The sequence below is a fragment of the Hemicordylus capensis genome, chromosome 4 (genome assembly GCF_027244095.1).
Source record: "Hemicordylus capensis ecotype Gifberg chromosome 4, rHemCap1.1.pri, whole genome shotgun sequence".
Taxonomy (NCBI): Eukaryota; Metazoa; Chordata; class Lepidosauria; order Squamata; family Cordylidae; genus Hemicordylus; species Hemicordylus capensis.
The window spans coordinates 36,254,349-36,271,298 of record NC_069660.1 but is presented as its reverse complement, the minus strand read 5'-3'; the positions used below and the strand labels follow the sequence as shown (position 1 = coordinate 36,271,298).

At 44.4% G+C, this 16,950-nt stretch overlaps 1 protein-coding gene across 6 annotated transcripts in view; it reads left to right on the top strand.

Moving 5' to 3' along the window:
• SRC (SRC proto-oncogene, non-receptor tyrosine kinase) overlaps positions 1–16,950 on the top strand; it is a 134,225-nt gene that overhangs the window by 57,657 nt on the left and 59,618 nt on the right. For all 6 annotated transcript variants that reach the window (XM_053247350.1, XM_053247353.1, XM_053247355.1 and 3 more), the window contains one exon: positions 11,800–11,874. The gene's annotated coding sequence lies outside the window, so the exon portion shown is untranslated. The remainder of the gene's footprint in view (positions 1–11,799; positions 11,875–16,950) is intronic.

Genomic DNA, 16,950 nt, shown 5'->3' with positions numbered 1-16,950 from the left:
TAGAGAGGTTTGTCTGCAGTTGCCACCATCTCTTCACACAGGGAAGGGCCTTCTCTTTTGCTATCTTGAGACTCTGAAATGTGCAATCTCTGCAGTAATTAGAGCCTCTCTATCAGTGTTCTAATTTTACTCATCTGTGTGTGGAATGAATTTTGTTCTGGGTGGCAGTATCAAGGCAGTGTGTGCACACATGCATTCAGAGTGGGGCCTTCCTGATTCAATCTGAGCAGCACCTAAAAATAACTGAGTGGACATCTAAAAACTTTTGTGCACATGCACATTCACATGCCTTAGAGCAGGGGCGTAACTACTATTAGGCAAGGGGAGGCGGCTGCCTGGGGGCCCCTATGCCTCGATGGCCCCCCCCAGTGGCAAGTCACATGACTATATATTGTGAAGTGTGTGTGTGGGTGTATCAGCGAGGGGCCCATTTAAAATTTTTGTCTCTGGGCCTACTCCAGCCTTCTTACGCCCCTGCCTTAGAGGGAACACTGCTCACCACTTTTAAGAAGTCTCTAAAGATACATATATTCACCCAGGCTTTTTAACTGGACTTGTGGTTTTCATTTTGTTTTGTGGTTTTCATTTCTGTTTTAGTTTTGTTTTATGTTGCATACCGCCCAGAGGCAGAAGTATGGGGCAGTGTACAAATATGATAGGAAATTTATTTTTGCCAGCAACACAATGCAGCATCCTCTGGCAGTTGCTGAGGCTTGAGCACCCTGGGGAAGAACCACCACTTGCCCTCACCCACTCTAGGCAAGATTGGGCCCAGCCAGAAACCAATAGTGGCTGACAGTGTTCCCTCTAACAGGGATTCCCAGATGTTGTTGACTACGACTCCCAGAATCCCCAGGTTAGCTTTTGCTTGGGGATTATGGGAGTCGTAGTCAACAACATCTAGGAATCTCTGTTAGAGGGAACACGGCTGGCTGGCTGGATCCTGTAACCTAGTGGCAAGTGTGGTGGTACAGTGGGATTTAAGAAGTAGCAGAAATGATTCTAACCAATGGCTGCCTGCTTGTGCCCTCTCTCCAATTTCTCCCAACTAGCATAGTCCCAGTGCACCATTTACCTGGACATTCTGTTTCTGTCTCTGACCTAAAAGCTGTTATATTTTAAGCAAATGCTTAGGGGATCATAAAATCGAGATGCTACCAAATTAGAGTTCATTAACAAATCTGACACTATTTCTTTTAGCTTAAATAAGGACTTATGAAATCTTATCTCATTAGAAAAATGTAATTTTGCCCATGTGGTGTTGCAGCTATGGTTTAATATTCTTTGCTGTCCTGAAACCTATAGATTATGTTCTAGATTGTGTTGTAATTTTTCTGACAGGATGTGTTCCCTGTGTTGCTAATCTTTAAGTCTTACCTTCTAAATTTGGTTGAGATGCAGTAGAAACATACTGAGAAGCCCGCGAGCAGAACTTGAAAGCAATAGCCCTCTCCTGCCGTTGTCTTTCAACAAACTGATATTCAGTGGCATATTGCCTTCAGACATGGAGGTTCAATATAGTCGTTGTCGTCGTCGTCACTAACAGCAATTGAAATCAAGCTAGAACAGATGCTAGCAACATTTCTACTAGCAAGGAATTCATAAATGGTACCTCTTGTCTTCCGTCTGACCAGGTAGAATTACCTTGAGTTGTGTGTGCTCCCAATTTTTGATTGTGTGGAAGCAAGGTGGGAGGAAACCTACCCAGGTTTTCCTCCTACCATGCTTCCACACAGGGGCGGATTAAGCCTTTTGCTGCCCATAGGTGGCCAAGGATTTGCCGCCCACACCGCAGCAGCGAGGGTAGGGGTGGTGAGGAGGAAGCCCCACTTTTTCTTCTAAAAGCCGCCACAGTGGAGGGATGGGGGCAGCGAAGGCCGCACAGCGGTGGTTGCAGGGAGTGGGGGACAAGGGAAAAGTCCGCCCTTTTACATTAAAACGCCACTGCCTGCACAGTGGAATGGGGCAGCAGCGGGAAGAGTTGTGGTGTCTGGTGCGTGTGGGGAAGTTCCCCCATTTACCTTAAAGTGGCGTCTGCTGCCACTGTGTGGAGGAGCGGCAAGGGAGAGCTCCTTCCAGCTTCCTCCCTCCCTCCCAAATGAGTGCACACCCCTGTCGCAGCCCATTTTTGACCTTTCTCCATGTGTGCAAAAAGGTCCAAAATGGGCTGCGATGGAGGCGTGCACTCATTTGTGATGTATTTGAATCCACAAAAGGTGAAAATTGTGTAAGTGCTTAGCTAATGTGTTTATGTTAGAGGAAGTTTAGAGCTTTGTAAAGATAAAGTGATGTCTTAGTTAGGAAACAGAAGTCAGTGGCTCATGTTGATAAGGCATATCCTGTTTTCTCATTGTTGTGTGACAAATGTTTATTCGAGCTGTGTAAGCACGAAGCAAAGGTATAAAGACCTACTGAGATTGTAATTCAGGGTCCTCAATTTTGGTGAGAACCATTGAGCACCTCACTGTCTGCAGTAGTGCAAATATTAAAAGCCTTGGAAAAGTTTCTCCTGTCTGGTTATTCTTAATATAAGGACCCAGACAAGAACCCAGAAAAGTGTATTTAGGCACATCATTTGGGCGGAGGAGGGGAGCTGGAAGGAGCTCTCCCTTGCCACTCTTCCACACAGCAGCAGCAGCAGACGCAGCTTTGAGGTAAACGGGATACCTCAAACAGCTTTGAGATAGCACAACCCTTCCCATTGCAGCCGCTGCCACATTGGCAGCAGCATTTTAATGTAAAAGGGGGGACTTTCCACTCATCTCCCGCTCCTCATAGCCGCCACCTTCCCACCACTGTGGCAGCTTTTAGAAGAAAAAGGGGGGACTTACCCCTCTCCATCACTGCTGCAGGCAATGCCCTGCACCGGACATGATTTGGGAGGTGGGCGGGCCCACTAGGAGCTCTTGGCGTGGCAGTTTTTAAAGTAAAAAAAAAAAAAAAAGATTCAACGCTCCCCTGCCCCAAGATTTGCCGCCCTAGGCAATTGCCTCTATGGCTTTTGCGGTAATCCACCTGTGCTTCCACACAATCAAAAACTGGGAGCACACACAGCTGCCAAACCTGGGTAGAGCACAGTTTTTGACTTTGTGGATGACTTTATAATCTTGCTTGCAGGCTCTACTTTCTTAAGGATTTTATTTGTTAAAACATTATCTCCCCAAAGCTTCAAAATGGGTCACATCAATATTAAAACAATAAATACAGGATAAAATGCAATAAAATTCAGTAACAATAACTTGCAGCATTAACTCAACCCTGAAGAGCCCCAAAGGCTTGCACATATAGTGAGTTTTCAAGGGAAAGAGTTGCAGAGTCTGGTTACCACGACACAGCAGATGGGGCTGGCAAGGGGAAGGATGGGGCAAGCACAGAACCAGCCCCAGTGGCATATCCCTCTCTTCTCGCCACACCATGGCTGCCTCTTCCTCACTCTCTTCTTGCTCCGACTTTAACTTGAGCTATGTAGGTTTGACATTCGCCCAGTGAATAACCAGCCCAGAAGGCTCAGTTTTTAAAGCCCGGGTGAGAAGAGAGAGAGAGAGGGAGTGGTAGTTCTCACCGGAGGGGGGAAGGGAGAAAGAGGAGCACAGCTGTGGCTGGTTCTGCCCCAGCCTACACCCCACCACCACCAGCCCCAGCCTTACCAGTCGCTATTGCTGCAGAGAGCCCATTCCCATCTGCTAGCCAGGCAAGCCTCTGTCAGTACTGTTACACAAAGTAGGACCTCCCTGGAAGATGTTAACGAGTGGCCAGTGGGAGCAGGTGGTCTTTAAGCTACCTGAGGCCCAAGTCATTGAGGGCCTGAGAGGTCACAACCAGAAACAAATAGGGTGCCTGGGCAAATCATGCTGCAAAGAGAAAACACAATATGCCCTAGAGGCTCCAGACAGCAATCGGTTTAAGAACCCACCCTACTTTGGGGTGTCTTCCTCTTTTTGCCACAGTCCCTTATTATGAACTGCAAATAAAAAGCTATTTCTGTTTCCTTGGCTCCCTTGCCGGGTGTGCCCCCCCCAACATCCCCCACTAAAAATTCTGTCAAAACGACATTTATATCGCTTCATCTTTTAGATATTTGGGCTCAACAAGGTTTCCTTTATGCAGGAGCGGCATCAGGCAGTCAATCAGGAATCTCTCTCGGATGGAACTGAATGAACACTCCAGTGCAGCTGGATGTCCTTGGGCTGCAGCCATTGATGTGGTCTGTCTGCATCAAGGGAGGTGCTAAGTTTCTGGGTTGGCTTTCTGCCGCTCTCTCTTGGTTTGGCTCCCAAGGGAAGGCCAGGGCAGGAAATTGTGGGGAGATGCATAAATTGCTGTAAGACAATCTTCCAGCCTTATTGCTGGTGAGACGAGAGCTCAGCCTGCCATGCGGAATGAGTATTATTATTTCATGCTTATTTAGTGCTGTTTTGTAGTAGTTAAAATTTTATTTAGCTAAGTGCTATAAGGGACACAGAAGCAACATAATTTTAAGACCATTTTGAGGTGACTATGGACCACACACAATTATGACGGGGATTTGCCAGGAGGGTGTCTGGACATCTCCAGAGAACATCACGGCAGGCACATTTTTCGTAATTCATAATTGCGTGTGCCAGGGTAGTATCGTCAGAACTAGTTTAATCCAGTGGCTCTCAAGCATTTTGAGCATGGTAACCTCGCCTCCTTTTAATCTTCTACCTTTTGTGTGGGAGGTCCTTGATTGAACACCAGCCACAGTGGAATGTGCAGTTGTGCTCATGCAACTTGCTGTGGCACATATCGATAACAGAATAATAGCATGATAGGGTAGGAAGAAATCCAGGTGGTCTTCTAATCCAGTCCCCAATAAAAACTTTGGAACAGTAAAGTACTTTCTTATTCTTGTTACTACGCCAGGGGTGGGGGTAGATTACTGCTGTTACTGTTTTGCTTTGTCCCCCTTCTGAGAAGAAGATAGTGACTGTTACATATGATATTATTTTATACTTACTAAGGCTACAGGGAGGAGAACTGATCTTGTGGTAGCAAGCATGACTTGTCCCCTTAGCTAAGCAGGGTCCACCCTGGTTGCATATGAATGGGAGACTAGAAGTGTGAGCACTGTAAGATATTTCCCCTTGGAAAGGAGCCTCTCTGGGAAGAGCAGAAGGTTCCAAGTTTCCTCCCTGGTATCTCCAAGATAGGGCTGCGAGAGATTCCTGTCTGCAACCTTGGAGAAGCTGCTGCCAGTCTGTGTAGCCAGTACTGAGGTAGATGGACCTATGGAATGGTCTGACTCAGTATTTGGCGGCTTCCTATGTTCCTGTGTACAGAAGCTGCTGTTTTTGAAAAGGGCACGATATCGGTCCAGGACTGTTTTGCTTTCCAGTGTTCCCCCAAAGGAATTGTAGAACTGTGGTTATGTCTATCAAAGATAGTTTCCCATAGTGCATAAGAATAAACTGTTTGTGTGAACAAAGTCATAATAAGTTGAACTGCTGGATACCCCAAGGACTTTGGTTTAGGCCCTTTCGAAGGCTTTAGCTTCCCAATACAGCTCTTTCTGTCTTTGGATTTTGTATGTTGTTGATACTCTGCTTAGCCGTAGCCGTTGGATCATCTGAATTAAGAGCACTGAAGCTTTCAAGACTTACCATGGATCAATCTGGGATGTTGCAGACTGGGACAGGGGACCGGCTGCCAGGGCAAGGAAGAGATGTTGTCTGATATGCTCTAAGCTGAATTTTACAGCTGACTGTGTCTTGTTTTTAATTGCTTTGGTGGTAGTGGGGGGAGTGTAGAGCAGGGAGAGGCCAGTTGCTAAGGGCTGCCTTGTTGTTTTGCCTTTGGAGGGCAGAAATTACATATCTCAGCTTATCCAGAATTTCTCCACTGCTTAATCACTGCTATAGGGAGAGAGAATTGTTAGTTATTGAGTTTTCACAACAGACACTCATCCTGGGAGGTGGTCTACCCCACTTCCAACATTCAAAGGAAAGATCTCTTGGATCCGTCACAACAAATCCTTGGCTATTCAGCATTTTGCTCTGCCATCTGTAGGAGGTGGGGGAGGGGAATAGAGAGAGGCTGTGGGAGTGCTTTGTGTGTCCTGTACTATGATTTTGTGGGAGCACAAAATGTTGCATTCGTTGCAGAATTTAGCTCTTGAGGAGTCTCTGCTTGGGGCGGGGTGTATTGCAGAGAGAGCGAGAGAAGTTTTTAGTCCTTACGGCTGTGAAAATATGCCTTAAAATGTGTGGGCACTACCTACAGAAATCACAGCTGTCAGAGGGAATGACTGAATACGATTTCATGGGTTTGAAGTCCCACTGTCCCTTCCCATAAATAGCAAAAACAATACAAATAATGCAAAGTAGTGACAACACTGATAAGTTGTGCAAATGTGCTTAATTTGTTGTAGAACTTGGATTCGTTGAGTAAAGATTTTTGACTTTTTTGGCAGAGTGCATATAACCCGGGAACCTTTTATTGCAGCAATCCCTAAGGTGGGGGTCTTATTTTTGACTAGTTTATTTTCTGGCTTGAGTTCTGATTTGATGGTTGGTTTTACTGTTGTTGCTGTATGTATTCTGTTGCATTCGGTATTTGTAAGCCACTTTGAGTTGCTTGCAGTGCCAGAAAAGAAAAGTGGAATGAACATCTTTTAAAATCTTAAGGGAGTGGGTGGGTGTCCGCTGCCTTGTATTGGCATAAAGTTGTTTCTTAATAAAAATTGCTAGTGGCAACAAAATCCTTTTTGTAAAAAAGGAAACCCTTTCCTGGAGATTACTTGCTGTTCACTCTGCACAGGCTAGAAAAATTCCTGGTAGTGTTTCAAATACCAGGGAGAAGGTCTCTCTGCATTCAGTGCTTGTCTCTGCAGGCAAGGGCTAAATTCAGTGTGGTTTGGTGGGCGGGAGCATGGTAGCAATGCATTGGCATGGGAGGCACAATTAGAATGTTCTGTCTTCACCCAGGTGATGATGTCTGTATAGGGCAACTACTGTTTCTAGCATCTGGACTGACCTTGAATGTTGAACTCTACTGAAAAGTATCTCTAGCAAAGCAAAAGAGATGTTGCCAAAGCACCCCACCCCCCGTAACTAGTTTGTCCCAGGTTGTAGTCATGGCTCACTGGCCACACAGCAAAAGGCTCTGGAGGACTGAAAGTGTTCTCAAATATCTAAATCTTTTTCTCATGCAATTTCTTTTGGTCCAGACTTATTACGTAGTATGCATCAGAAAACTGACATCTTTCCAACAAGGGGTAGGATCGTGATAGAAGCTTACAAATAGATATCAATAGTGTGGAGAATGAATATAATATAGAGAAATCCATTCACTTACAGGAAGTGTTCAAGTGTAATTAAAACTATGGTTTAATGTTTACATACGGAAGGCACCCTAGCCAGATTCAGACATGATGCTGTATGAGTATATAGATGTCTGTTGTTTGCGTGAATGACTGTACCTGTATTCGTGAAAAAAGTGAACTTGGGTACAGGCTCTTCAAATACATGGTACAGTTAGGAAGTGTACTGCTATATCTGTGTTCAGCATAACATGTGAATGACTGTACCTGTGTACAGATCTGTACTATGGATGTGCAGAATGTTCCGAGCTTGAAACGTTCCGACTCGAAACGGGTCGTTCCGAGTGTTCCGAGCTTGGAACAGAAAGTCCAGAAGACAGGCCTGTTGCGAGTTGGAACAGAATGACTCTGTTCTGAGTTGGAATGTTCCAAGCATTCTTATTGGCATTTAGGACTCTGCACACACTCGGCAACCATTTGCGTGGACAGCACCACCATGCAAATAAATTTATTCATTTATTTAATAAATTTATTCATTTATTTAATAAATTTGTATACTGCCCACTACCGAAGTCTCTAGGCAGTTTACAGCATAAAACAAACCAAGAATTTAACAGTTAAAACACATCAGATTAAAATATCCATAGTAGGCACAAAGAGGCCCTTAAAATTGTATAGCCACACTCCCTAAAAGACAACCCAGTCCTCCATGTTAGGAACATAGGAAGCTGCCATATACTGAGTCAGACCATAGGTCCATCTAGCTCAGTATTGTCTACACAGACTGGCAGCAGCGTTTCCAAGGTTGCAGGCAGGAATCTCTTTCAGCCCTATCTTGGAGATGCCACAGATGTCCTTTATGTAAGAGTCAAATGCAATGTCACAACTGGGGGCAGGGAAGGCCTCATTTGTATGTACTCCAATCCTTTGTAGAGGAACTTAATTCAAATGCTTGGCTTCGTGCAGTACAATTACTTCTAGGGAAATATTAGTCAAGTATAAATTATAACTCATTCTCTCTAGGAGTGAACTGAGTGTTGTCAATCAAACGCTGCTTATTTTCCTAATCAAGCAGACTAAAAACTGGGTGAGGGGAGATTATTATCAAAAGAAAGACTGGCACATAGAAAATATAGTAACTGCTCTGGTGGTACTGCAATATGTAAATTGCCACCAATGTGCATAAGGTTCAAGTTTTAAACAGTAACAAAAAGGTCGCTTTGCACAGTATTTCTTCCCCATAAGTCTCAGAACACACTTAAAAGGTACAGTATGTATTTTCCTCTTATGGGTGTGTTCATCTTTCCCATGATTTGTCCTTGGTACAATTTGTGCAGTCTGCGTCTCATTCCGTTAGTGTCTCTCTAGAAGCCAAACCAGACTAGCCATTAAGTGCATCATTGTCTAGTTTGGTTGTGTTGTGTTGTGTGTTGTTTTTTTAACATCTTAAAATAGTTGAGACCTGATCCAAATTAGGACTATGGTGTGCAAGTATAGGGCATTTAATCCTTTAATGCCACTTAATTTTTCTACTGAAAGCTGCCTCCCCACAAGCTGCTATGGGCCCTCAGAGGTGCTATTTGCTGCAAAGTTACCACTTCAGGCTGATGGCTTCTGTCAGAAAAATGAGTACTTAAGAGACATTTGCTTCCCCCGTGATATTCCTTGACTCATCTGGACAGATACTGTGGTGAACATTGTCCTCTTCCCAGGGGTGCAGTTATAATTGAACAAAGTGTGTATGGCGGCTGGAGTGGGGGACACCAATGTCCTTGTGACCCTGAGGAATAGAGGGCCATTAGTCTGGGCAAAAGTTTGCTCTTTGCTCTGCCCCTCCCATCCCGCCAAAGAAGAAGGCAAGGAAGCCAGGCAGGGGGGAGGCAGGGGCCCACTTACATTTTTTTGTCCCAGGCCCACTACAGCTGTATTATGCCCCTGCCTCTTACTGCTAGCTAGTGCATCGTCTCTGCTCAAGAGGAAATGTGGGGTGGGTGTTTAATAAAGCTAATAACCCTAGAATAGTCTGAGTAGGATGTCCTCTTTTGACTTCAGGCACTGAAATGGTTTGTGGCTGGTATTGCTAAAGAAGACGATCACTCCTAAACTTTCTATAAATCAGATTAATATGAACTACAGTTAGAACCCTCAAAGTTGCAGCTTCAAATGTGCAGTTCTGGTTTTAAAACATGGCTCTAGGAAGCTACTCTTGAAGCAGATCGATGGAGATGTTTCTGTGTTTACTAAAGGATGCAGTTGTGTTAGCAATACCATTTAGCAGTTGCAAGGAGTGCCACTATTGGAAAAACCTGGCCTAACTCGATTGTCATCAAGAATTTACGATTAGGTCAGATGAAGGGGTCCATATAGTCCAGCATCCTGTGACAAGACAAGATGCAACAGACCACCCCTATTCTTAGGAAGGTAAACATTTTGGAGTGTGGCTGGAGGGCACTTTTTTCTCAGCTGGAAAAAAGAATCTCTCTGGCTCTAAAAGTAGGTAGTTTTGTACCAGGAGGAACCCCATAATTGTATGGACAGCACTTATAGAATAAGGATGTTTGTCCTAGCTAGATGCCATGTTCAATAACTTTATATCCAGTCAGTCTGGATACCCCTGTGGGCATAAACATGGGATTCTTTCCTCATCAAATGCTTTGCTGCATAAGCTTGGTTAATAGCCTTGGGCTGCCAGCAGCCACCACCTCTTTTCCTTACCCTGTTGACTTGGTGAAGTGGAGCAGAGAATTGTCCCTTCTTCACACATCACAGATCAGAAAGATTGTTTTCTGCCTCCACCCATGGGCAACAAAAGTTGAAAGTGTGCGAGAAGCTTGTGCTGTTCTTTTATGCTCGTTGCATTAAGCTGGGTTTCCCCTTCATGATGGAATAGGTCAGGCAACTATTTTAACCTTAAGAAAGAACCACAAATATTGATAGTTCTTTGGGCATTTCCAGGCCACGTGTGCTTGTTTTTGGTTTTCCTTTCAATTTAATAACTATGCAATATTTCACGGTGAGAAATATTTCATGAGTTAGCAACTCATGGAGGTGGTTGGCACCCTCTCTCTGGGCCACCCCAGCACCCCCCAAGTGCAGTTATGGGGCTGCTGAAACCTCCATTCTTCCCTATGGAGAAAAACCTTAAAGCCATTTGTGGGGTGCTGGGGTGGCCCAGAGTGAGTGGTGGTCTAGTGCAAAGAGGGTGCCAACCATCCCCATGGGTTGCTAACCCATGGGGTACTGGGTTTTGTTGTTTCTGAAGTGTTCTGAGTGTAGATTCTTTGGTAGCATATAAGATTTTCAATGACAAACCATGAATCCACTCTCATTGCTAACCTTAAAGGCACATAAACTTCAAAAATCACTTAAAAATCAGCCCTTTGATAAATTCCTTTCAAATAATTCTGATAGCTTCCTTGCCCACCCTAGGAACTACCACCCACCACACTCTGCTCTACGACACCCCTTTCCCCCGACGTGAAGCTATACATTTGCTGCAATCCTAATTATTCCCTATGAGGAATTCAAAAATACTTTAACAATTCACCAATAATCAGAGGAGTGTCCAATTGCCTTGGGGTTTTGTGGGTGTTAGGCACCCCTGTCTGTCTACCACCCACCCCACTTTTGTGCCCCTAGGTGCTCCACAATAGGGGATATGGACTGGTTCTGGTCCCATTATACTCTATGAGAAAAATAATTGAAAATATTCATAAAAAATCATAGTACTGTCCGATTGCTTCAGGGTTTGGGTGGTTGTTGGCACCCATGGGTACTCCACAATAAGGTATAATGGCCTGGTTTGAGTCCCATTATATCCTATGAGAAAAAAATAGAAATAACTTTCAAAAATTCATAAAAAAATCGTACAAGTGTCCAATTGCTTTGGGGTTTGGGTGGCAGGTACCCCTGGGTGCCAGCTACCATCCTACCAATTTTTGGATGTCTGAACCGGTTCAAACCAGTTCGATTCGAACCACCCCCTGGTTCAGTTCAAATTCGAATCTGCAGCTCAAACCTGATGGCTGGTTCAGTTTGAATTCGAACCTTCGAACCACCCTGGTTCGAATTCGAACTGGTTCGCACATCCCTACTTAATTGTGAGATTTCTGTAATCAAGGCACAATCCTATGCAGACTTACAGGGGACTAAACCCCATTCAGATGATTGTAATTTACTTCCAAGTATTGTACACATGCTTAGGATGGTACTGTAGTAGGGTTGCCATATTCTGAGTTTGCAAATCCGGGTGCCTTGTTTGCATATTATGTAAATTGGCTTGAAAATAATTTTTGAGCAGAATAGTGACTGCACATTTTGCTCCATAACTCTGCTTCTACAAGGGCTAGAGCTTAGCTTTTAAATTTTTTTTTTTTTTAAGGAATGCTGAAATCTGGGTGAATCTGGATGGGATAAGCAATCTGGGTGAAACCCAGCATTTGTTGGGGGTGGGGGCATGGCAACTCTATACTGTAGTCACATAGTCAGCCTTTGATTGTGAAGTTCTTTTTCTCCCTTAGGTTCCTGAAGCGGCACTGGATTGTTCATCTGCCACCCTGTCCTCCATAGAACGGCTGTCACATAGACAGAGCTATGTGAGTAATCTTGTTCTTTGAATTCCTACTGCCAATCCCAAATGTTCAAGCATTAGACTTTTTTTGATGATGAAGATTGCTTTGTAAAGCCAACTCAGGGCTCTTGCATGCTTCAAAACCCATGTTTTGGAACACAAAATGCTGTGCAGATATGGATGTGTGCTAAAAACATAGCATATAAAATGGTAGGAATTATTGTTCCTTCTGATCTATGAGTGGTTATTCCTGGCTATTTGGAGAACTTGAGTACAGCACAAGAATCTGAGATAAGATACCATTTTATAATCACTGCTAGAACTTACAGCTTGGTTTTTTGGAAGAAAGCAGATGCATCCCCAGTAAAGCAATGGGAGAATAAGAATTTGACTTCTATAGAAGAGTTCGAAGCTTGGTTATCTCATACAACTCAGACAAGGAAGAAATAAATTTATACAAAATATCACATATTAAATATGTGCTTGATAAGTCTTTCTTGCTTCTGGAGTCGGTTCATTCACTCCAGAATAAATCATATGGTTGAGATGGGGGTTTTTGTTTTTAAATTGTATGTAAATTATATGTGTAATAATACTTTCTTTTAAAAAGGAAGTAAGTTTGAGAATAAACTTTGTTCAAAAACTTAACCTTTTCATTAGGGAGACTGGTAGTCTCCTGATGCTTGTAGACTGGGAACCCACTTCACACATTGTTGCAGAAAGGAAGCTTGAAAGGAAGCTTCTCTGCTTCAGAAATTACCCAGGTGCAGCTAAGAAGGGATGTTAAGTCTCACTTGTGCATTGTTTATGGAGCTTCAGTATCATCTCTAAAGCTACCATGAGTTCTCACCTTGTGCCTAACACATGTGGCCACCTCCAGCCTCAGAGGCACAATGCCACCGAATACCAGTTGCGAGTGAGCAACAGCAAGAGAGAAGGCGTGCTCTTGCCTCTTGCCCATGGACTTCCCAGAGGCATCTGGTGAGCCAATGTGTGAAAAAGGATGTTGGACTAGATGGGCCTTGGGCCTGACCCAGCTGGGCTGTTCTTAAGTGGTGTGGGGCATAACCTATGGAAGCACAGCGGGCGGAGCAGGGCTGCCAGACATGACCCTGCTCTCCCTACCTCAACACCCTCATTGGCTGTACTCAAGATGGGAGAGAACCTAAATACAGCTGTTCAATAATTGCTGAGCTGGAACTTGGCAACCATGTGAACACTATTGTGATATGAGAGGAAAGGGAGATGTGGCATTTGGTAAGAAATACAAAACCAGAAAGCTGATTTCATGTGTTTGAGTCAACGTTTGTTGTTGCAGGAATATGCAGATTTTTGAATTATACATGCAGCTTCATTATTATGAAGTCCAACACACTATTTGAATGGTTAAGCAAAGGCCTCTCTCAGTGGTATTTGGATATCCAAGAAGCAGGTGGGGTGGGACATCATACAGTGGCCAGATTTAAAACCTCTAAAGATGGAGGAATACTCTATGAGTACACAATATTTCAAAACATAAAACATTCAAAGACTGTCTTGCATTCGTCAAGACAGTCTCTGTGTGAGATATAATACTTGGTTCACTAGGTAGGTAGATAGGTTCACTAGATAGAGTGCTTGGCTTGCATTCAAAAGACCCGAGTTCAAATCTCCTTCATCTTTGAGCAAGCCATACAAACTTTCAGCCTCCATTCTTAACCCAATAAATGAGAATGATGAGTAGGGAACAATTATTCTCATTTCTCAGGTTAGCAGTGGAGGCTGAACAGGCTTTTTGTGAGGATGAGATAAAAATTGTAAAGCACTTTGCATATTAAAAGCACTATCTATAATTATTATAATCTTAATAATTATAATTATGATCCTTATCCTCCTCCTGAGTGTTCTTCCCCAGTGTGTGGAAAAGGAAAAGAAGATACTTGACACCAGTCAACAAGGCTGTGATGTGAAGAAGGCAATATGCTCATTTGCTGAGTACCAGCATTTGCCCTGGGGTGGGAGAGACATCCACTCTTTGGGAAACAATGGAAATGGCAAAAGCACACAAGGGCACAGATATATGCACACAAGTGTCCAGGAAGTTCGCAGCTGCTTCCACTGCCTCCCCCTGGAAAAGTCACTATCATGACAAAGACACTTGCCGATCCTTGCTTGTTGTTGAGCTCAGAAGTGCCCTTTTTTTCCTTGTCACAGTGGGGTCAAACCCCATATTGTTAATCACAGCATGCTTCATATTTCTGAGCCAAATAGCAACAGGTGGGGGCAGGCCAGGGGGAGAGATCCAGATTGGGATAATAGTGGAGAGAGGGATGTTTTAACCCTGTGCTCTTGCTAAGGTCCTGATTCTGGAGCACTTCTCCCCCTTACACACACACACACACACACACACACACACACACACACACGGTTGAAAAAAGTTTTTTAAAGAAAAGATTTAACCTGCCCCCGGCTAGGGTTGCCATATTCTGGCTTTCCAAATCTGGGTGCCTAATTTGTATCTATCTATCTATATATATATATATAATTCTCCTGGGTGTGCCTTGGAATGTGTGTCCCGGCGCCCAACTGATTGGCTGGTTGGCGGATGCACCTGATTGGCTGAGGTGCACCCAGGACGTGGAGGCCAGAGGTGGCGGCGGGCCCGGCCTGGCCTTGGAGGCAAGGCCCAGGAGGGGGGAAAGAAAGGGGGGGCAGAAGTGGCGGTGGGGAGGAGAGGTGGCTGGGCCCGGAAGCAGAGACTGGGGCAGAAGGTGTGGGTGGGGGGAGCGTTCACCGTCGGCCCCAAAGAGCGCACAGATGCTCTGTGCGGGGTCGGCTAGTATTATGTAAATTGTCTTGAAAATAATTTCTGAGCAGAATAGTGATTGCACGTTTTGCTCCATAACTCTGCTTAAGAACATAAGAACAGCCCTGCTGGATAAGGCCTATCTAGTCCAGCATCCTGTTTCACACAGTGGCCCACCAGATGCTGCTGGAAGCTTATAGAAGGAGTTGAGGGCATGCACTCTCTCCTGCCATTACTCCCTTGCAACTGGTACTGAGAGGCATCCTGCCTCTGAGGCTGGAGGTGGCCTTTAGCCCACCGACTAGCAGCCTTTGATAGACCTCTCCATGAAATTATCCAAACCCCTCTTAAAGCCATCCAAGCTGTTGGCTGTCACCACATCCTGTGGCAGAGAATTCCACAAGTTGATTATGTGTTGTGTGAAAAAGTACTTCCGTTTGGTGGTCTTAAATTTCCTGGCAATCAATTTCATGGGATGATCCCTGGCTCTAGTGTTATGTGAGAGGGAGAAGAATCTCTCTCTATCCACTTTCTCCACACCATGCATGATTTTATAGACCTCTATCATATCTCCCCGCAGTCGTCTCCCCCCCCCCCGCCCAGACTACAAGGGCTAGAGCTTAGATCTTTAAAAAGAAAAAAGAAAGCTGAAATCCAGACAAATTTGGGTGGGCTAAGAAATCTGGGTAACTGCTTAACATCCAGGTAAAACCAGAAATTTCGGGGGGCATAGCAATTCGACCCCTGCCTCCAGTCCTCAAGCCAGGGCAGCAAATCTTTTTTGCCTACAGGCAGCAAAAAGATTAATCACCCTTGGTCTATGTACTATGTCCCTTTAGAGATCTCTTCCTCAAGCCTCTGCTAGTCTGGACTTGCTTGGATACTAATCCAGTTACAGGAAGCTGTGTCTTATTATGCCACGTGTAATTGGTGCTGACTGTTTGCAGTTGCACTCCATTTCACCTCTGCATAAAGGCTGGGTACACTGAAGGAAGGAGTACCTCTCCTGTCAAACATCCTTGTTGATCCTCATCATTGACCAACCAGGTGTGAAATCAGTTGCAAGCACATTTAACAAACTGAAGATGGATTTTGAAAACTGTCCTACTTCATCTAATATGGTTTTGGTTTTATAACACATGCCTTATGACGTATGGAAAACAACAAAATGAAAAGCTAGAATTGGGGAAGTGGGAGCAGGAAGTCTGCACTGCATATTTCAGGGCAGCTGTTGAGGTTGGCATGGAGACTAACCATACAATCAGGGCCCTGCCCTCATTGGATTTCAAATGTTACAGACTTTGCATGGAACACTCCCATATGGAAGGTGAGTATTTGCGGGGGTGGCAGTGTTCTTTGGGTGGTCTCTATGTGTGGGAGATGATATTTGAAGATATGGAGACACTAAAGTACTCCACCTGCCCACCCATCCCCGGGGGAGACCCTTCTAAGGGTTTTGAAAAGTCCAAATGCTGTTCTGAATATAGTACTGTGAAAGGCATGCAGGTATGAACACATGATGCTATACAGTCACACTTCAGTGCATAGGGGTCAGTATTAGGCTGGTTGGAGATCCCTGAGGTCACAAGCAGAGATCTTTCCTAACTTGCTTTCTTGAGATGTTTTTAAATGGAGATGCTAGGGGCTGAACCAGGAGCCCTCTGCATGCAAATCATATGCTTGCAGATCACATGCTTTCCAAATGACTGATGGTTCCTCCCCAAATGTTTCTCAAGTACAACTGTGCTGCACTTCTTGAACTAAAGAAAAGAACTCTATAACCAGTAGAACAGCTAGAGGGACTTTGTTGAGAACTGTGTCCACTGTCATGTGTGAACAATAGAATCTCTATTTTATAGAGATTATTTTTAATAGCATGTTTGATTGCAAAGTGCTTCATGATCGTTACCTGTCACCTCATAGCCATGTGAGTCGGGTCACAGTCAGTGTTCTCTCTAATTTTTTTCATCTGAGTGCGGAATGAGTTTTGTTCTGGGTGGCAGTATCAAGGCAGTGTGTGTGTGCACGTGCATTCAGAGAGGGGCCTTCCTGATTCAACCCGGAGCAGGATCTAAAATTAACTGAGTGGACATAAAAAACTTAAAATGCCTAAGAGGGAACACTGGTCATGGTTGCTGAAATTTTTACTGATGGAGGTTGAGTGAATTGCTCAAAGCAATGAGACAGGTGCATGGCTGAGAAAGGGACTTGAATCCAGGTCAAGGACTAACTCTCTGTCCACTGTACTATGTTGGCTGGATTCTAGAAAAGCTGAAACTCCATTTGATTAGTAGCATTAGGTATATGGGGCAGAGC